This window comes from Chiloscyllium punctatum, chromosome 2 (genome assembly GCF_047496795.1).
Source record: "Chiloscyllium punctatum isolate Juve2018m chromosome 2, sChiPun1.3, whole genome shotgun sequence".
Lineage (NCBI taxonomy): Eukaryota > Metazoa > Chordata > Chondrichthyes > Orectolobiformes > Hemiscylliidae > Chiloscyllium > Chiloscyllium punctatum.
In genome coordinates, this window is record NC_092740.1 from 106,628,634 (window position 1) to 106,650,711 (window position 22,078).

The window sequence follows — 22,078 nt, forward strand, 5'->3', positions numbered from 1 at the left end:
GCTATGTTGTTGGGCCTTTGTAACCAATGCGTCTTCATGAAGAGTCCAAGAAAGCTTGTCATGGATGACCACTCCCAGGAGCTTGACGCTCTCCACTCGTTCCAGCTCTGTGCTGTTAATGTATAGGGATGCATGAGTAACAAAACAGGTAATATGAGGGCGAAGAGAAGCAATGGCATCATTTTGTTGTAATTTTCCCATGTACATCTCCTCTGGACCTACATTTTTATTTCCTTGCTGCTACACTGTCATCCCTTTTTGTCTTGCACCAACATCCATTTTTCTAATTTAATCTATCCTGACTTTCACTGTTCTGTTCTTTCCTACTGCCCGCTTATCGCTGTAGCTGTAGTTACTTAATGCTCATTGCCTGGCCTAGTCAAAGACTCCCATGTCCTGTGAATAAATACAAAACCTATGCCTTCACCAGCAGGAATTTTTCCCACCCCTTAAGTTTAGGAAACCAGAAGCTACTTGCAGTCCAAGTCCCCTCGATAAAGTCTCTCATGACAATTTTAATAAGCTCTGAGGTGAGTACGCCTCTTTCTAGTTATTGGCTGTAGCCTGCGTCCCCTCATGACCTCTGCTCTTGGCCCGCTCCTTGGTGAGTCCCCTTCTTCCCCAGCATCGACTGCAGCCCAAGTCCCTTTGTGACTGTTTCCATTGATATATTCTCTCCTAGTAATTCTACCATGTTACCTCAATACATTGATGTTTCTAAGGTTTGGACAATTTTCAATCTCTTCCCTTTCTTTGAAAATGATGGTAACACACAATTAGGGGGCCATGATTCAGCCTTGTTGCTAGTTAAAAAATTTGGAGACCATGAGATAGACCTTCATAATGTGAACCAGGAACAATTTATTACATGACCTTTCAGCTGCATAGTCAGACCCAGAATGAGCCAAAGCTCCCCTCTTGGGGTGACCTTCTCTCTTAAAGGGGGCAGCACACATCCCTAACTACATGCACAACATTTTCCATGTCTATGGTTGTGCCTTTAGAGCGAGGAGACAGTGTCTACTGTAATGTTTAAAGCCTTTTCCAACATGTGGAAATCACAGAGGCTGGATTATCTCCCCTCAAAATGAAATTTCAAATTTAATTTGAACATTTGGATTTTGCGACAGTACCGTTACCCTTTAATTTGATCCAATTTGGTATTGTTTGTTTTGGTTCGTTTCAACGGATACCATTTCTATTCAATTCTAACCTTATTATGACTTAACTGGGAAGAGTCCTCTAATAATTCTGTTCCACTTCCCTAAAAGTTACCCCAAAATGTATAAACTCCTAATTATACGACCAAAGTGACCAATTTGCCTAATTGACTCTTCAGGACAAAGGCAATTCATACCAGATTTCATCAGCAACAAAATAACTCTAATATGCTTTAAAAGGTAATAAAAAGCAGAGAAAGAAAGGAATTCTAATCCAACAATATACAACTTAAATATTACCCTTCCAAATCCCCAAATATACACATATTTATTCACAATTAAGATGGACAAAAGGCAAACAGTTTGACAAAGAGACTATGGTGGTAAAAAGATGTGGACAGGAGAAAAAAAATCTGAAGATCACACGTTCAGATGTCAAGAATGGGAAAATTGCTTCAGAGTCCCTTTTGATTTTTAGTATTGATGACACATTGTTGTCTGTATTGCAGTAATTCCCAACCTTTATAAGCACAAGGTCACTGTTTGAATTTAAGCACCATCTAGAACTGACCATGAAAAATATATAAAATAATTTACTTAGACCATTATATAAGTGTATTAGCAAGTGTTGGTAGCTGAAGAAAAAAATCCTACAGATCTACAAAGGAGCAGAGGAACAGGATTAGCTGAGCTTTTCTTGCAGAGAATCTGAATGGACATGATGAGCAGAATAGCCCAGTGTTTTTAATGCTGTAATATATTAGCTTCACTCATTTAGTTCCAAGTATATACTTATTTATTTATTTGTATTGCTACCACAAAAGTTTACTCTTCAATAATCCATCTGGATCAAACTGAAACAGATACAGCAAGCTGGCAAAGCCCGTGAAGAATACATACTTTGAGTTCTCTAGTCTCATGAATTCCAGAAGCAGAAGTCATGCTTTGGCATGATGATCAACATGTGCACAGTAGGAGAACACTATCAGAGAAGTTGCGATAGACCAGTCAGTCACAATTTACAAACTGGAAACCACAGCTCGAGGAAGATGGTTGATAATTGAATGAACCTAAATCTTTTCTTATTAAAATTCTTTTAATCTTTCTTGATTTTCTATTTTTTATTCACATGAAGGGAGTGAGAAAGAAGTGGATGGATAGGTTCAGTTTGCCAGTTATTAATATTTCTCCTTCTGTTGCTCTGGCACTTATCACCTTTCATACTCTGTAGCTCAACCAATCAGAGAGTTGACATTAGGTAGATTTCTTTAACTAAAAATGCATTCAGTGCTGCTCAGTCCCCTCGTTGCTTTTAAAAGCAAAATTGCATTGCACAGCTCAAAAATATGCAGCATTTAATTTTCAAGTTCCAAAACCCTCCTGGTATTTCAGTTATACTGAAGCCAAAATTCCATTTCAATTTGTAGTCATAAAACAGAAAAATATGTGGTCCCTTACAACCTGCTCTCACAAAGTACTAAATGAGAGTACACTATTGTCCAGTTGGCATTTCATAATCTTCAGGTCAGCAAGAGTCAATGGAGAAAAGGACCTTCACTCAATGCTTCATCTTTCTCATTGACCAAGGAGGCCAAGGATACATTGGCCAAGGATACATCGTATCTGCTATATCCTCACACAAGATGAAGTATTTTCAGGGAGGCAGCTATAATAGGTTGGGGTAGAAGGCTTCCTGGCAATTACTTCATAACAATTGACAGTTTGGTTCATCAACATGAGGACAGGATGACTAATGAGCATGCAATGGGGTGTTGTGAGGCTAAAAATAATCCAGCTGTAGCAGATGCTTCATGTTCCTATGAAGTTGTTGACAAAGCTGTCCTCTCAAGAACCACAACAATGTAAGAGTACAATGTAACCACATGGAGAGCATGCCTTGGTCAGCTGGGAGGGCATAACTTGGAGCTTTATGAGGAGGGATGCCAGAGCTAAAGCATTTCTTGACCAAGACTGCATGCATTCACTTACAGGTCTCACAGGTCTGCTGAATAAGGTGTAAGCATGGCAAAGACCAATTCAGCAGTTCTTCTCACAATCATAGTACTAAAGATCAATTGTGCAGAAGGTAAGAGAGAGAGACAACTATAGCAGCAGCTGCTACTGCAGCCTCGCTCTGTAGGTTCAACAAGTGACTTGTGGCTGAGTACACGAGAATATAGTCTGCATGGGGCTCAACAGGGACCTGAACTGCTGAAATCCTTTGTGTTTCAGAGGCCTCCAGTAACTTCAGACCCATGGCAATGATTTGCTAACCAGATTGTATTCCCAAGAGATGAAGGGCTTTTGCCTGAAACGTCGATTTCGAAGCTAGCTGGATGCTGCCTGAACTGCTGTGCTCTTCCAGCACCACTAATCCAGAGATTGTATTCCCAAGTCTATTCTAGCTAAGGCCTCCACCTGAATGTTTCCGTATTGGTGGAGGATGCAGGTGAATACTCTGCTAATGCATCTTCTGACTTCCTCCTCAGCCTGTGACCTCTTGCAATAAGCCTGGGGATAAATGGCACAGTTTCTGTAGAAGAGAAGAGAATGAATTAGTCAGTGAAGATGGACAATAGCTTACTTATATCAATGCTTTTACTTTCACATTCATATGAGAAGAGCAGAGGCAACTGGGTTCAGGATCATTGGTATCGCCCCATCGACATAGGAACTGTCCCAGTTTAAACAGCTCAATGGCCCAATCCTCAAAGTAGGTGCAAATGTTTATATCCAGCAATGCCCACTGATCTTGGCGCCTCTCCATCTAGTTGTGTGCCAGTGTTTTCCTGCAATGAGATAAAAAGGAGGACTGAGAGTGATGGGAAATGGGTGCAAGAACAGTTTGTGAGTATGCACAACCATGCATGGTGATGAAATATCACAGTAAGTGAGTAAATAGTGCAGAGAGCAAGGATTGGTCATTCGTGAGCATAAGGTGAGTGTGAGGTCTTTAGGGATATGATGCAAATGGTGCTAAGATTTTTAGGCTATGAACCTTTGTAAGATATCTCTGTCATGGTACAGTGATACTGAGTGCTGCCACTTTGACAGAGAAGATAGCAAGGAAGATTGTTCATTTTGGGTTACTTCTTGCCATTCCCTCTGTCATGCTAGTGACACTGACCTTTGCTGTGATCAGTTTGTCAGCTGGATATTCTAAAGAGAGATCGTCCTGGTGCTATCATCCAGGAAAAAGATTGGTCTTCTCTTCACGACTCTGCCCAGCTCCAGCTGCAAGGCAATGTCAGTAAACCTGAGAACCAGCTTCAGCTACTGGATTTTTTTTAGATTAGATTAGATTAGATTTCTTACAGTGTGGAAACAGGCCCTTCAGCCAACAAGTCCACACCGACCTGCCGAAGCGCAACCCACCCAGACCCATTCCCCTATATTTACCCGTTCACCTAACACTACGGGCAATTTAGCATGGCCAATTCACCTAACCTACACATTTTTTGGAATGTGGGAGGAAACCGGAGCACCCTTCTAAGCTGCTTTCTGGAAGTGACCACCACTGGTTTCTGGGGCGCTTGTAGCATTTGAAGCAATGTCCAACTTGCCTTTAAATATTGCACCAGCACCTTTACAATTAAATCTGCAAAGAGATATAGTTAGGTTAAGAGAGTTTGACAATTGACAGATGGAATATAATGTGATAAAATGTGAGCTCATCCATTTTGGCAGAAAGAATAGAAAAGATTGCAGAACTCAGAGATACAGGGAGATCTGAATATCCTGCTCTATGAATCACAAAATGTTGGTTTCTCGATGCAGTAAGTGTTTTGAAAAGGTGAATGGAATGTTGCTGTTTATTACAAAGAGAATGGAATACACGAGAAGTGATGTTTTGTTACACTTGGACAGGATGTGTTGGGACCATCTGAATACTGTGTACAATTATGGTTTCCTTAGTTAAGAAAGGATATAAACACATTACAAGCAGATCAGAGGAAACTATCTCACCGGAGACTTACATACTTAACTGCTACAATTTCTGATAACCTTCCTCACTGTCCACAATACTGTCTATTTTAGTGTCATCAGCAAACTTTCTAATCACGCCTTGTATATTCTCATCCAAATCATTGATATAGATAACAAATAGAAATAAGTCCAGCACTGACCCCTGAGGAACTCCATTAGTCACAGGCCTCCAATCTGACAAGCACCCTTTCTCTATGACTCTCTGCTTCCTACCATCAAGTCAATTTCACATCCAATTTGCCAGCTCCCCCTGGATTCCATACGACCTAACCTCCCAGAGCAGCCTACTACATGGAACCTTATCAAAGGCCTTATTGAAATCCATATAGACTACGTCTACTGACCTGCCCTCATCAATCTTCCTGTCACTTCATCAAAGAACTCTAACACATTTGTGAGGCATGATCTCCCACTCACAAAGCCATGCTGACTACTCCTAATCAAACCCTGTCTTTCCAAATGCATGTCTATCTTATCCATCAGAAGCTTCTCAAATAACTTACCCACCACAGATGGTAAACTTACAGGTGTACAGTTCTCAAACTTTTGTTTGCAACCCTTCTTGAATAACATAACATTCGCTACCCTCCAGTCTTCTGGGACCTCATCCGTTGCTAATGACAATGCAAAAATATTGGCCAATGCGCCCACAACTTCCTCTCTAGCCTTTTGTAGAGTTCTTGGATCTATTTGGTCAGGACCAGGAGATTTATCCACCTTCATACATCCTAATATGTCCAACACCTCCTCTACTGTGATATTGACTGTCCTCAATATATAACCACTAACTTCCCCAAGCCTTCATGTCTTTCTCCACAGTAAACACAGAGGAGAAATATTCATTGAGAACCTCACCCACCTCCCATGGTTCTGCACATACATGTCCACTTTGATCCTTGAGTGGCCTTATTTTCTCTCTAGTTATTCTTTTTCCTTTAATATACTTAAAGTAGCTCTTTTGATTCACCCTAATCTTCTCAGCCAAGGTTATATCGTGCCTTGCTTTCTTCACCCTCCTGATTTGCTTCTTCAGTAAACTCCTATATTCCCTGTGTACCTTCAGGGATTCCTTTGAGACCAGCTCCCTGTACTTGAGCCACGTCTCTTCCTTTTTTCTGGTCAAAACCTCACTATGTCTTCTTAGCCAGGGTTCCCTGTTCCTGCCAACCTTGCCCTTCATCCTGACAGGAACATATAGACTTTGAACTCTAGCTATCTCACTTATTGGGACTATTTCATCAAACTCCTAACTTGTGGCTTGTAGACAGTGGACAGATTTGGAGGAGTCAGGAGATGAGTTACTTGCCACAGTATTGCTAGCTTCTGCCTGCTCTCATAGCCACTGTGTTTATGTGATGAGCTGAGTTGAGCTTTTGTCAATAATAATCCCCAGGATTTGACAGTGATAGTATCACCACTGAATCTCAAGGGGCGGTGGTTAGATTTTCTCTTATAGATGATGGCCATCACATTTGTATGGTGCAAATATTACATGCCTAGACACTGTACAGATCTCGTTGCATTTGGATATGGTACTGCTTTAGTATCTGAGGAGTCGCGAATAGTGCTGCACATTGTGCAATCATCTGATCTTATGATAGAGAGAAGGTCATTGATGAAGCAGCTGAAGATGGTTGGAACTAGGACACTATCCTGAAGAATTCCTGCAGATATGTACTTGTGCTGAGATGACTGACCTCCGACAACAACAATAACCAACTTCCTATCTGTTAAGTATGACTCCAACCACCAGAGAATTTGACCTCTGATACCCATTGATTCCAGTTTTGCTAGTGCTCTTTGATGCCACAGTTGGTCAAATGCAGCCTTGACATCAAGGGCTGTCACTGACACCTCACGCCTGGAATTCTGCTGTTTCGTCCATGTTTGAACTAAGGCTGTAATGGGGTTAGGAGCTGAATGGCTTAGCAAAACCCAGCAAGTTATTCATATTTCATAGTAATAAAAGCAAGAGTAGGCCATTTGGCCCATCGAGCCTGCTCTGCTATTCATAAAGATCATGGCTGATCTATCCATTGTCTCAGCTCCTCCGATCTGCAATATCCCTATAACCCTTAATTCTCCTTCCATGCAAAAACCCACCCAACTGTGTCTTGAATATATTTAATGAAGCTGCCTCTATTGCTTCCTTGGGCAGAGAATTCCATAGATTCACTACCCTCTGGGAAAAGTAGTTCCTCCTCATCTCTATCCTAAATGTACTCCTCTTAATCTTGAAGCCATGTCCCCTAGTCCTCATCTCACCCACCAGCAAAAACAACTTGCCTGACTCTATTTTACATATATTTTTCATAATTTTACATGTTTCTATAAGATTCCCTCTTATTCTTCTAAATTCTAGAGAGAGTACAGTCCCAGGCAGTTCAACGTCTCCTCATAGGGTAACCCTCTCATCTCTGGAATCAACCTGTTGAACCTCCTCTGCACCACCTCCAAAGCCAGTATTTCCTTCTTCAAGTAAGGATACCAGAACTGTGCTCAATATTCCAGGTGCAGCCTCACCAACACCTTGTACAATTGCAGCAGAACCTCCCTGCTCTTCAATTCAATCCCTCTAGCAATAAAAGCTAAAATTCTGTTTGCCTTCTTGATTACTTGTTGCACCCACAAATCAACTTTTAGCAATGTACAAGAACTTCTAAGTCCCTCTGCACAACAGCATACTGCAATCTTTCACCATTTAAATAATACTCTGACCTATTTTGACTTCCAAAGTGGATAACCTCACATTTACCAACATTGTACTCCATCTGCCAGACCTTTGCCCACTCAGTTAACCTGTCTAAATCTCTCTGTAGACCCTCCACTTCCTCTGCGCAGTTTGCCTTTCCACTCAATTTAGTATCATCAGCAAATTGGGCACACTCGGTCTCCTCTTCCAAACCATTTAGATGTATCATGAACAGTTGTGGGCCCAACTGCTCACCACTGATCACCAACCAAAGAAACACCCATTTATCCCAAATTTTTGCTTTCTATTGGCTAACCAGTCCTCTTTCAATGCTAGTACATTCCTCACAACTCCATGAATTCTTATCTTATGGATGAGTCTATTATGCAGCTACCTTATGGAACGTCTTCTGGAAATCCAAGTATACAATATCCAGCTGTTCTCCTCCAACCACCTCACTTGTTAAATCCTCAAAGAACTCCAGTAAGTTGTGAAATGCAACCTTCCCTTTCTGAATCCATGCTGTGTCTGCCTGTTGCAACCATTTCAACCCAGATGTCTCATTATTTCTTCTTAAATGATAGCCTCCAGAATTTTCTCAACTACAGATGTTAGGCCTATAGTTACCTGCCTTTTGCTAACACCTTTTCTTAAACAGTGGCGTGACATTCGCTGTCTTCCAGTCTGCCAGAACCTGCCTGGAGTCCAGTGAATTTTGGTAAATTACCACTAATGCATCTACTATAACTTCCGCCATTTCTTTCAGCACCCTGAGATACATTCCATCAGGATCAGGGGACTTATCTACCTTTAGAATCTCAATTTAGCTCAACACCTTTAACGATAACAATTGAATTGAGGTCCTCACCTCCCATCATATCCTGAGCAGGTGCTGCTTGATAGCACTGTTGATGAAATCTTCCATCACTTTACTGATGATTGAAAGTACCCTGGTGGGACAATAATTGGCCGGGTTAGATTTTGTCCTGCTTTGTGTGTACATGACATAACTGAACAATTTTCCACACTGTCAGGTAACTGTTGTAACTGTACTGGAAGAGCTTGGTTAGGAGAGTGGCAAGTTCTGGAGTAGAAGTCTTCAATAATATTGCTGGAATGTTGTCAGGGCCTGTAGCCGTTGCAGTATCCAGTGTCTCCACCCATTTCTTTTATTCACGTGGAGTGAATTGAATTGACTGAAGACTAGTATCTGTGATGCCAGGAACCACTCGAGGAGGTGGGGATGGATCATCCACTCGGCATTTCCAGCTAAAACTTACTGTGAAAGCTTCAGAAATCTTTTGTCCCGAGGTGCTGGGCTCTTCCATCATCAAGGATTGGGATATTTATGCAGCTTTCATCTCCAGTGAGTTGATTCAATGTCCACTTCCATTACCAACTGGACATGGCAGGACTGCAGAACTTAGATATGATCAGTTGGTGTTAGGATTGCTTAGCTCTGTCTATCACTTGCTGCTTATGCTATGTGGCATTCAAGTAATCCTTTTTGGTGGCTCCACCATGTTGAAACCTCATCTTCAGGTATGCCTGCATCTGCTCCTGGCATGCCCTCCTGCACTTGCCATTGAACTGGGGTTGATCCCCTGGCTTGATAGTAATGTTGAGTTGGGGATATGCTGGGCCACGTGATTACAGATTGTGCTGGAGTACAATTCTGCTGTTGTCGATGACCCATAGGTGTCATACCCGATGCCCGATCTGTTCGAAGTCAGTCTCATTTAGTACAGAGATAGTGCCATTCAACATGATGGAGATTATTCTCAATGTGAAGGTAGGCTTCATCTCTGTAAGGACTGTGTGGTAGCTGCAGCTGGCAGATTGGTAAGGATGAGGACAAATATGATTTTCCCTCTTGTTGGTTCCCTCATCACTATCCGCAGACCCAGTCTAGTAGCTATGTCTTTTAGGACCTGATGAGCTTGATCTGTAGTACTGCCATTCTTGGTGGTAGACATTGAAGTTCTCCACCTGGAGTACATTTTGTGTTCTTGCCAACCTCAGTGCTTCCTCTAAGTGTTGTTCAATATGGAGGAGTACTGATTCATCAGCTGATTGAGGATGGTACATGGTAATCAAAGTAAATGCTTAATCTGAAGCCATGAGACTTGATGGGGTCCAGAGTCAACGTTGACTCCGGGGCAAATCCCTCCCAACTGTGTACCACTGCACCACCACCTCTGCCGGGTCTGTTCTGCTGGTGGGACAGGACAGATCCAGGGATGATGCACTGAAGAGCAAGATTTACAACAGAAACACAAATAGAAGTTGCAGAAAAAGCTCAGCAGGTCTGGCAGCATCTATGAAGAGAAATCAAAGTCAACATTTTGGGTGTGGTGACCCTTCTTCAGACCTGATGAGCTTTTCCAGCAAATTTTGTTTTTGTTTCTGATTCACAACATCCACAACTCTGTCTGGGGCATTGTCTGTAAGTTATGATTCCATGAGTATGACCATATCAGGCTGTTGCTTGATCAATCTTTGAGACAAGTCTCCCAATTTTGGCACTAGCTCCCAGATGTTATTAAGGAGACTTTGTAGGGTTGACAGGGTTGTTTCTGCCGTTGACTATTCCGCTGTCTGGGTCAATACCAGGTGATCCATCCAGTTACCTTTCTTTGAGACTTTGTCATGATTGATACAACTGAACGAGGCGATTTCAGAGGGAAATCGATATTCAACAAGATTACTGTGGGTTTGGAGTCACATATTGGCCACATCAGATGAGGATGTCTGATTTCCTTCCCTGAAGGACATTAGTGAACCAAATGGGGTTTTCCCACAATGATTTAAAGGTCATTGGTAGATTTTTAATTGCAGATCTATTTTTATTTAATTCAAATTTTCACTACCTGCTGTGGCAGGATTCAAACGCAGGTCCCCAGAACATTAGTTGAGTTTTTGGATTAATAGTCTAGGCCATCAGTGAACTGAAGAGGAAGATTTACAACAGAAACACAATCAGAAATTGTTGGAAAAGCTCAGCAGATCTGGCAGCATATGCAAAGAGAAATCAAAGTTAACGTTTTGGGTATAGTGATCCTTCTTCAGACCTGAGCTTTGCCAGCAACTTCTGTTTTTGTTTGATTCACAACATCCACAATTCTTTTGTTTTTATTTAAGATTTACAACAGCTCTGGCTACACATTGCTGTTTCATTAGAAATAAGTTAAACTTCCATACAGAGATAAAATCCTGCTTATGGATGATTCTGATTTCTTCTAAAAACAAGTGTGCAGTTCCAGTTACACAGTACTTTCACTTAGTTTCTTCCCAGTAAATTAATTCAACAGTATGACTCATTACTCATTTACTTCCTACATGCCGTGTTGCATCAATTAGATGAGTTAGCTTTTTTTTTAAATTGAGATGACTCAATATTGTGCTCTTAGTTTTATTAAAGTGAGTCTGTAAAGATTCACCAAGACTATACATCATGTACTCTATTGGAATGTATCTGTCATTGAGATTGAAATATTTGTAATATCGTTTGAGCACTAGCCTGGTATTTTAAAACATCAGGTAAAGGGTAATTTAAAGAGGAGTGATTTGTGATTGAAAAGGATATTCTCCAGAGTTCTCTGGTATCACAGCTACCAGTCTTCAACCAATTTGATTCACTCCATTTGGTATCAAGGAAAATTGGAGGTACTGGATACTGTAAAGGCTCTGACAACATTTCAGCAACAGCGCTGAAGACTTGTGTTTCAGAAGTTGCCACAATCTTCGCCAAACTGTTCCACATAGCTCCAACATTGGATTCTACCCATTAATGTGGAAAATTGTCCAGCAGGGCAAATCCAACCTGACCAATGACATCTCATCAGTCTAATCTCAATCAACAATGAAGTTATGAAAGGTTCATCTTCAGTTCTATCAAGAAGTACTTGCTCAGCAATAACCTGCTCACTGATGCCCAGTTTGCATTCCATCAGGGCCATTCAGCTCCTGATCTTATCATAGCCATGGTTCAAAAATGGATAAAAGAGCTGAAGTTAAATGTGAAGTGAGAATAACTGCTCATGATGAAAGTTACATTGGATTGATCATTACATAGTGGATCCTGAGCAAAACTGATATCAATGGGAATCAAAGGGAAAACTCTCTGCTGGTTGGAATCTTGCCTGGTACAAAGGAAAATGGTTACAGTGTTAAATGTCAATCATCTCAGTTCCAGAACATCTCTGCAGGAGTTCCTCAGGGTAAAGCCCTTGGTTCAATTATCTTCAGTTGCTTCATCAATGACCTTCTTCCATCATAAGGTCAGAAGTGGGGATGTTCACCAATGATTGTGCAACGTTCACTCACGACTCCTCAGATACCCGAAGCAGTCCTTGTTTAAATACAGAAAAGCGTGGACAACTAGGATTGGGCTGAAAAGTGGCAAAAAAAAATTTGATTCATACAGGTATGTGGCAAGAACCATTCCAATAAGAGAGAATAGGATCATCACTCTTTGATAATCATTAGAATCACCCACATTCAACATCCTAAGGGATTGATCAGAAACTAAATCGGAGTAGCCTTACAAATACAATGGCTACAAGAACAGGTCAGAGGCTAAGAATCCTGCAGCAAATAATTCATCTCCTGATTGCCCAATGTCTGTCCACCATCCACAAAGCACAAGTCAAAAGGTATGAAATACTTCTTGATGATTGCAACTCCAATAACACTTTGTCACCATCCAGATCAAAGCTTGATCAATTTGTGAATATCCACCACCAAAGCTCAGTACCAATGGTCTGTGTCATTGATGAATTTTTTGTCAAAGGTCCTAAGACAGAACTTTCCAAATCCATTGTCAATCAGAGAAGCAGAGGCAGCAGATACATGGGACGACCACAACCTGCAAGGTCTCTTCCAAGTACTCATAATCCTAACTTGGAGGGAGAGGAGGTGGGAGGTCAGGGTTAAAATCTGGTTGTTTAGAGATCAGCAGTCAAAGATCTTGACCTTTGCAATGAGACTAAAGTACTTAGGCTAGTGATGAATGGTCCTTTTGTGTGAGGTTGGGTGCTGAAATCACCTTTCCGTCACCAAGTTTGGCTAAGCTATTTACCATCCTCGCTGAAGGCATACTTAGAACAGATTACAAAGGCATGTCATGCCTCAGGGAAAATTAATTGAAGGAAACTTTGAGCAGGCGTTACACAGGTCTTTGCACACCACATAGCATCTACAAAATACACATCACACACTTTTCCAATTCATAATTTCTAACTCAGTAGCCACCTGTGTAAAAGAACTCCATGTATTAAATATTTTTCAATGTGGATAATATTCCAGCTTCTGACCAATTTGTCATCAATATTTGGGGATCTATTAACAGTCAGCCTATCATTCAGACTCTTCTTATAACAGAATATGTCTGGACATTTTTGTTTACGAGTAGACGTTACCAACTCCTCTGCAATCATTCATCAAGTTCCAGCAATGTACACAGCCTTATACTTAATACTGATCCTGCATCTGAATGATTTCATCTCACATTCACACAATTCTCATGGTTCTCAAATTCTTTGCATTCTTTATGTGATCTTTGTTCTTATGTGATGTTACAGGTGTTGGACAGTCACACAGAAAAAACATCCAAATTTTGTTATAAAGCATGAAGGAAAAGTGTCCTAAGTGAATTTTTTGTTGATATTTTATGTTGCTCAGAATAAATCACTAATTATATAATTCATTCTTCTAATAAATATTAAGCAGAGTTTCTGTACAAGTGAATGGGTTAGAGCATGATATTATCTCACTGTGAATTTGTCTGTACTGTATGCCCTTAACTGATAAAATGCCTTGACATGAGAATAGAATTTTATCCTGTTGTGTTCTATTTTCACCTCATTGGTTTTTGATTTTCTTGGCAGAACATATTTCACACTTAGGCTTGAAAGGGGTGCTTTAACTCCTCTCAAATTGCGTAATGGTTCCATGATTCTCCATGCATTGAGAAATTAGCCTGAGTTTGACAAAAGTAAATTCTGAAATGACTTTAAACTTATTCCAAGCAAGCATTTGGTTCAAAGTTGATAATCTTTTCTAAATTGCCGTACCATAGCAGCATAACCTAACTTCAGATGAGTAAATTGTGATGCTTATTCCCCAATATTGCTGTCAAGTCTCTGCATAGAAGAGAGATGTGGCTTTCATTTTCATCCAAGCATTATCTAGGACCTTCTTAAGGGCTACTCATTTGTTTCTTATTCGCAGTGAAGGATCACTGAATCATAGAAGGCAACCATTCAACCCATTGTGTCTGTACCATAGAATCCCTAGCTGAAAATGTGTTGCTGGAAAAGCGCAGCAGGTCAGGCAGCATCCAAGGAGCAGGAGAATTGATGTTTCAGGCATGAACCCTTCTTCAGGATTCCTAAAGAAGGGCTTATTCCTGAAACGTTGATTCTACTGCTCTTTGGATGCTGCCTGACCTGCTGTGCTTTTCCAGCAACACATTTTCAGCTCTGATCTCCAGCATTTGCAGTCCTCACTTTCTCCACCATAGAATCCCTACACTATCTAGGATCTTCTTTATACTGGACCATAGGCTATTTATCCAAACTGTTTATTTGTTTTTTCGTAGTAGTGAATGATCACTGAATCACAGAAGGTGGCTATTCAGCCCATTGTGTCTGCACCAAATGAGCATATTATTCAGTGTCATTGAACTGCCTCTACATGAAACTTTGTATATTATTCCTTTCAAAGTCTAACACTTCCAAAAGCCTCAATCAAGCCTACATCCACCTTAGTCTCAGGTAGTGCATCTAACTAACATCCAAAGGATTATCATTGACCATAAATTGAACTGGACAAGTCATTTGAATCCTGTGGCTGCAAAAGCAAGTCAGAGACCAGAACTCCTGCAGCAAGTAACTCACTTGCTGACTCTGCAAAGCAGTTCCACTGTCTACAAGGCACACGTGATTGATACCACATCCACAAATACTCTCTATCTCTACCACCAATGCTCAGGAGTAATGTACACCACCTGCAAAATATACTGAAGAAATTCACCAAAGATCCTTAGGAAGCACCTTTCAAATACATAACTACTACAACCTAGAAGGACAAGGGCAGCAGGTACATGGGAACACCACCATCTGCAGGTTCCCCTCCAAGCCACTCACTATCCTGACTTTCAAATATACCATCATTTCTTTGGTGTTGCTGGGTCAAAATCCTAAAATTCCCAGCCTAACTGCATTGTGGATCTACCTGCACCAAATGGACTGCAGCAGTACATGAAGACAGCTTACCATTACCTTTCAAGGGCAACTAGGGGCATGCAATCGATGCTTGCCCAGCCAGTGATTGCCCATATCCTGTGAATGAATAAAGTACATCTAACTACTTACTGTGAAAAATCTCTCGTCAACTTCCTATATATAAATATATATATAGGTATGTGATGATTTCATTGTGGATACTGTTTTTTCTGTGAGAGACCTCCTTTTGTTAATGCAAATGCTGCACGGTAACAAATGGAGTTAAACGTCTGCTATCCTAGTCCCTGAAGATTTAGCCCTTATGTGATATCTACCAATCTTCCCTCATCTGACCATATGCGTCCATACACTTCAAATAAATTGATTATTTGGCAGGATGTTTGCTGGCACTTTAGAATCCCTCTGGGTCTCTCTGTATTTTTTCCCCCCATCTGGTGCATTCATGACTTTCTATGCTTTTTTTGTTCAGAAACATAGATTTGGCAAATAGCAAGCTGGGAGAATTCAGAATTTTTCAAATGTATTCTTCATGAGTGATCTGAGATTAGGTGGATCAATATCAACATATTTATTGCAGCCTTAAATAATTTTTTCAGCTGTGCTGTTTGCTGTGCAATCACACAGTGAATGAAATGGTTTCACTGACACCTATTTTGCAAACTGCAAGTTTAGGAGAGAAATGTTATATGAAGTAGTATCACTGGCCACGAGGCAGGGCAGTGATGGTTTTCTCGTTTTCAGCTTAAAGGTACAATTAGAGTGACTGGCAGGTTTTGGATTTCCTTCTCCATCTCTAGTGGTCATGATTGGAGCTTCTGTTGCAGTTTGGGAAAGGTGACAGCTGGTCTAACAGAGAATGTTGATTCACCAGCTGGGTTTATTGTTGAGTGAGGTACTGTGATTAACTATAGCCTCTTCCATCTGCACTAGAGTAATGCACTTCTTTTTCATAAAACATCTTAACTGAATTATTTTCAATGGGATTAAATTCCAATTGTGCATTCCAGAATAAATCGTAAAATTAGTAAAGATTATATATGTTGTATCATTGGTCCACAATAACCCGTCAAAGACTTACGGGATAATTTTAACACTTGGCAGAAAAACCAACCTGGAAGATAGAGTTGGAGTTGGAGGACCAGCAAACATTAGTTGTTGAAATGCATTTGAATGTTACCTGTTTTTGATGGGAAATCATAGAAAGAAGATAGAAATAGGAATAGGCTATTTGATCCCACAAGCCTTCTGTGCCATTCAATATGATGATGGTTGATCATTGAGTTCAATACCCTAATCCCACATTCCCCTGAATATCCCTTGATTCGTTTAGCCAGAAGAACTATATTTATTTTGTTCCTGAAAGAACATAATATTTTGATCTCAACTACTTTCTCAGTTAATTTCTGAGGCTCATTACTCCCTGGGTGAAGACATTTCTTCTCATTGCAGTTGGAAAAGGTTTACCCTTTATCATTAAACTGTGACTCCGGGTTTTGTACTCCACCATCAGGAACATTCTCCCTGTATCTAACCTGTCTAGTTCTATGAAATGATAATCTTAATTCTTCTAAGTTCCCGTGAATACATTCCTAACCAACTCAATTTCTCCTCATACATCAGCAAGAACACCAAAACTTCACACAACATTCTATGTGTGGCCTCATCAATTCCCTTTATAACTGCAGCAAGACATCCTTGTTCTTGTACACAAATCCTCTCGCTATTGTTACGACACGGGGTAAAGCCCTTTGCTAATTTAAACGCAAAACCCAGAAAAGCTCACCTCATGCCATAACCTGTTAACTTTTGAGAGGCAAAGAACAATCCCAAATTTCACAATATAATGTAAAAATTAACCATTTTATTCTTTGAGTCCGACAGCAAACATTAAATCTACAACTATTTATAACTTCTTTCTCTTAAACCTATCCTTTACCTCCCACTCTATCATCTGTGTGGTCTGCAGTGCCAAAAGGGAATACAGATTTCTCCAATAGCCATATCATTAGTCAATACACTGAAACTCTGCATTCACGAGGCAGCTTGTCCAGTAATTAGAAATTTGTATAATTGAGTCCATTAGTGTTAGATTCATATTCTACCATATAGAGCTCAATAGTGACTTACTGATGAAGGAAGTTGCATCAGGATTGAAAATTTCATTCTGCAATGGATGTGTAATCTTTGCTGTAGTGGTCTCTCTAGTAATCTAGGGAAAATACAAGAGAAAACTCCTGAAGTGGACCCGATGTAGAAATACAACATTTATGAAAAATTGTTCAGCAAACTATTGTTATACCTGGGTTAGCTCAAATCAGACTGAAACAGAGCACTGAACCACTAAAACAGTGCATCAGACTAAAAGTGGGAGATTGCTCCTCTCCATAAAGTGAAGGTGCCGGTGTTGGACCGGGGTGGACAAAGTTAAAAATCTCACAACCACCAGGTTATAGTCCAACTCCATGGTCAGGTGGAGCAGCTCTACAAAAGCTTGTACTTCTAAATAAACCTGTTGGACTACAACCTGGCATTGTGTGATTTGTTTTAATGTTGTCCACTCTATAAACAAATAGAAAAACCAATTCAAATTTTCTTTCATCTAATCTGTGACTTATTGTAAGCACAAGTGACACTGTACTGGAACTAAATAAAAATAAAACACATATAATGAAAATTAAGAAGGTTTATGTAGCTGCGATTAACACACCATGTAAGGCAGTGAAATATTTTTGCTGTCATGCCCCATCCTTTTCAACTAAATGTGAAATTGATACATCTCAGAAATGGTGTCATGAACACTGGATCTAGTCCCTTCCACCATTTTTAAAGATTCCCAGAATCTCCAAACATCATGAAAATCCAGCCAATTGTTATCAATGACAAGGGTGAAATCTACTTACTAACAGAATTGAATGTAAGGTCAGTGTTTTCTGCTCAAATTTTAGCCTTGATTTTTAGTGTCCTCACCTCGTGAAAATCACCGGGGAAAATGGTGTTAAAACGATAACTGGGATAAACCTCTGAATCTCATCATTTCTAGCCCCATCCTGAGATTTTAGCTATGCTATGAGATTCTTGAATAATATAATTTTAGAGCCATTGTAAAAGCTGACAATAATCAAGACCAAACCAGAAGAGTTCTAAGAAAGAAGAAATTGTTGAAACAATAGACACACTGTCAAACTTTCCATCCTGTGTTTATGAGGAAAGATACCAGAATACAAAATCTCAAAAGTGTATAACTATTTGCACTGCATGATAAAAAGTCTGCTGATTAATTAAGTTGTTGCCATGGAGAATGTACCAGGCAATTAGTGTGCCCCACTTAGCACTGAATGAAAAGGACAGTCCCAAATTGTCCCTGATGGCAACTTAAGTCCATATGATTGCTTCCCTGCATCTGATGGTGAACTTTTTGTCATGACTGTTGACTTTTGACTGGCACTTTAAAGAAAGCTGCCACATTAAAACTGGTTATAGCTCATGCTTCAGGTAGCTAGATGGAATATCTTCTACATCCTTAATTACTGGTCTAGGATAAAATTGTAGCTAATCTAACTACTTCTGACATCAGATAAATATTTGTTTCCCTGAGGTAATTGGTATGTTCAAGCAACAGAAATGAATCTGGTTACTTGAACAAGCTGTGGTTTATAATAATGGCAATGAGGTGCAAGTTGTTTTTGTAAGGTGGACATTGTGCTAAGACTATTGGGAGATCTAGTATATTGGTCTTCACTATGCAAGAGCTTATGAGGTTCTGCCTATCCCGACCCAACCATCCTACAACATCACCTGATTTAGCAGGCCTTAATGCAGAATGACCCCATTTGGAACTGTTACCTTATGCAGCATCTCTTCCAAAGCTTATTTCCTCAGTAGTTAACATTCACACTTCCATGTGTGTAATTACGTTTGTCACTATTCCAGATCCCATCAAGGTTTGGACCCCAAAAGTTCAAGGAGTATGGAGGTTTCACAATTCTTCAAGAATATTCTCTTTTTCAGATTTGGAATATTTGAGGAATGTTGGTCTTGATTCTGTCCTTGCCATTGTGTGGTGTTTCTGCTTCAGGACCACTTTTTTTTTTATTTTGAATATCCCTTGTTGAAAGTTGTTGGTCCTGCTAAATCAACTAGTCAATTGATATTTTATCTGGATGACTCTAAAGTTCTTGAATTTCTTTTGCAGTGGAACTCTTCCCTGCCTTTTTAAGAACATCTGAAATTTCATAAACGCCATGGCTCACAGCTATTCCATTGAAAATATTTTTTTGCATTGTCCTGGATTACTGGAGCAAACATTTTCTTCTTAGTAATATCCTAGATCTTTGTGCCAGGTAGTTTCTTCTTGACCATTGCTCTGGTTCTGTGATGTTAATCATTCCACCTCCATTTTGGCTCCCATGGTGTAGTATGGAATCCACCTTCGATATTTATTCCTAATCTGCTCATTAATATTTGTTCTATTTTAAATATTTATTTCAACTGAATTATTAAATTTAATAATTTCATTTACTCTCTGGTTATGTTACTGGTGAATCTGAGATTCATATTGCAGTCATGCTACTTGAGGATTCTTGCTGACTTAACTATCTCTCTGGTACTGATGTTCATCCTTGGAAGAAGAAGAATTGAAATATTTCTCTTGAACTTGTCTCTTCATTGTCTGATATCAGATTCAAATCCACTGCAATTTATTCACCAGATTGTTTTGGAGCCCCAATAATTTCTCTGAAAGAATGGTTAGTGAGCACAAGTGACTTGTACTGCTTCTCCTCATCTGCATCTTATTTCATACTTTTTTTTCCTGAATTTCCTGCTCCTTCAGGAATATTGAGGTCAAGATGTGTATGTGCCCAAGAGTGATCTTTCTTGATTATTAATTATATATACAATCTCTGCTACTTTGCACCTTTTGTGTTGCTTGGTCCATATAATTTCATCACTGTATGCTGTGGCTTTATTTTGTCACCCACAGTAAACAAGCTGAGATCTGGCTTCCCATTGACAAATGCATTTTGTCAAACTCCAGTTGGTTGGGTCACCAATTTCCAACATGGATATATTAAATATTGTTTCTAATGCTGGTGGCTCTACTACATTGACATTGTCTAAGTAGCCATTTGCCTTCTCGCTGCTCTATTTCTGTATCCTGTATCTACACTACTTCTGAAAGTTAGTAATATAACACTTTTTAATAGATCTGCACTGCTTTTGCCTGGGAAGCTTTGTTGTTCCACATTGCTAACATTGTTGTCTGGCCTACTGTTTGTTACGTGTGACTTTACAGTTTTTATATTCTAAAAATCGGATTCTCTTGCTGTCCTGTGATGAAACTGTCCTTTTCTCAGCATTGCTGTGCAATTCCTCTAATAGTTTTCTCCAAGGTTTTGAACTTTGAACTGGAATAAATCTGATGAAATAATCCTTAATAATTCACACATTGTCTTTTATGAATTCTGATTTTAATGTGCCATAGTTATAGCTTTCCACTGAACTGTGGAGAGTATTAATGAATTTCATTTGGATCCTGAACTCTTTCAGGCATTTTATTTGTTTTCAGATTAAAGTAAATGTCAAAAGCCTGTGAAACTTCTTCAAACTGATCTGTGCCACCTTTTATATTTTGAAGAACATTATCGTCATCTGCTGTAGTTTCTATTGAACTCAGAAGTGTATTTGCACGTTCAGTTCTCCTGTTCTTATTGTGGCCTAAATAGAGTCATAGAGATGTACAGCATGGAAACAGACCCTTCGGTCCAACCCGTCCATGCAGACAGATATCCCAACCCAATCTAGTCCCACCTGCCAGCACCCGCCCCATATCCCTCCAAACCCTTCCTATTCATATACCCATTCAAATGCCTCATAAATGTTGCAATTGTACCAGCCTCCACCACATCCTCTGGCAGCTCATTCCATATACGTACCATTCTCTGCGTGAACAATTTGCCCCTTAGGTCTCTTTTATATCTTTCCCCTGTCACCCTAAACCTATGCCCTCTAGTTCTGGACTCTCTGACCCCAGGGAAAAGACTTTGTCTATTTATCCTATCCATGCCCCTCATAATTTTGTAAACCTCAAATCCTCCAACCCTGGCAACCCCCTTGTAAATTTTTTCTGAACCCTTTCAAGTTTCACAATATCTTTCTGATAGGAAGGAGAACAGAATTGCATGCAATATTCCAACAGTGGCCTAACCAATGTCCTGTACACCTGCAACATGACCTCCCAATTCCTGTACTCAATAAAGGAAAGCATAACAAATGCCTTCTTCACTATCCTATCTACCTGCAACTCCACTTTCAAGGAGCTATGAAGCTGCACTCTAAGGTCTCTTTGTTCAGCAACACTCCCTAAGACCTTACCATTAAGTATATAAGTCCTGCTAAGATTTACTTTCCCAAAATGCAGCACCTGACATTTCTATGAATTAACTCCATCTGCCACTTCTCAGCCCATTGGACATCTAATCAGGATCCTGTTGTAATCTGAGGTAACCCTCTTCGTTGTCCACTACACTTCCAATTTTAGTGTCATTTGTAAACTTCCTAACTGTACCTCTTATGCTCGCATGCAAATCATTTATGTAAATGACAAAAAGTAGAGAACCCAGCACATCATCATTTTCTGTTCTTGATCTTCCAAAAGACTGGCTCAAGTGTCGAAGTGCAAGTCCTATTTCTGTTTAACTTGGAGCTGAAAGCTTTACAGGAAGTGCTGAGAAGCATGTGAATGTTGTTTGCTTTGGATTACTTGAGCATGAAATAGGCAAAGGCTTGATCAAATGGCCTCAATTTATGCTGTGAACTTTTGTGCTTCTATACAATAAAGATCTGTGCTCTTCTAGAAGGCTCAGTAATTGGTAAATGTTTAATAAAGGCAATTCATTAAAACAGCTAACTAAAAGAATTGTGTCAAAATACCAACCTTGTTGGAAGTGAAAAGTTTGTTAAAAACAGTAACATTTTCTATCTTTAATATTACA

The 22,078-nt window shown here is 39.9% G+C and overlaps 1 long non-coding RNA gene across 1 annotated transcript in view; it reads right to left on the reverse strand.

The window, feature by feature from the left end:
- Positions 1-2,036: 2,036 nt before the first annotated feature.
- Positions 2,037-22,078, reverse strand: part of LOC140487601 (uncharacterized) — a 74,360-nt gene continuing 54,318 nt past the window's right edge. The window contains exons 2-3 of the long non-coding RNA XR_011962848.1: positions 17,214-17,295; positions 2,037-3,693 (exon numbers count right to left, since the gene is read on the reverse strand). This is a non-coding gene — a long non-coding RNA (uncharacterized lncRNA). The remainder of the gene's footprint in view (positions 3,694-17,213; positions 17,296-22,078) is intronic.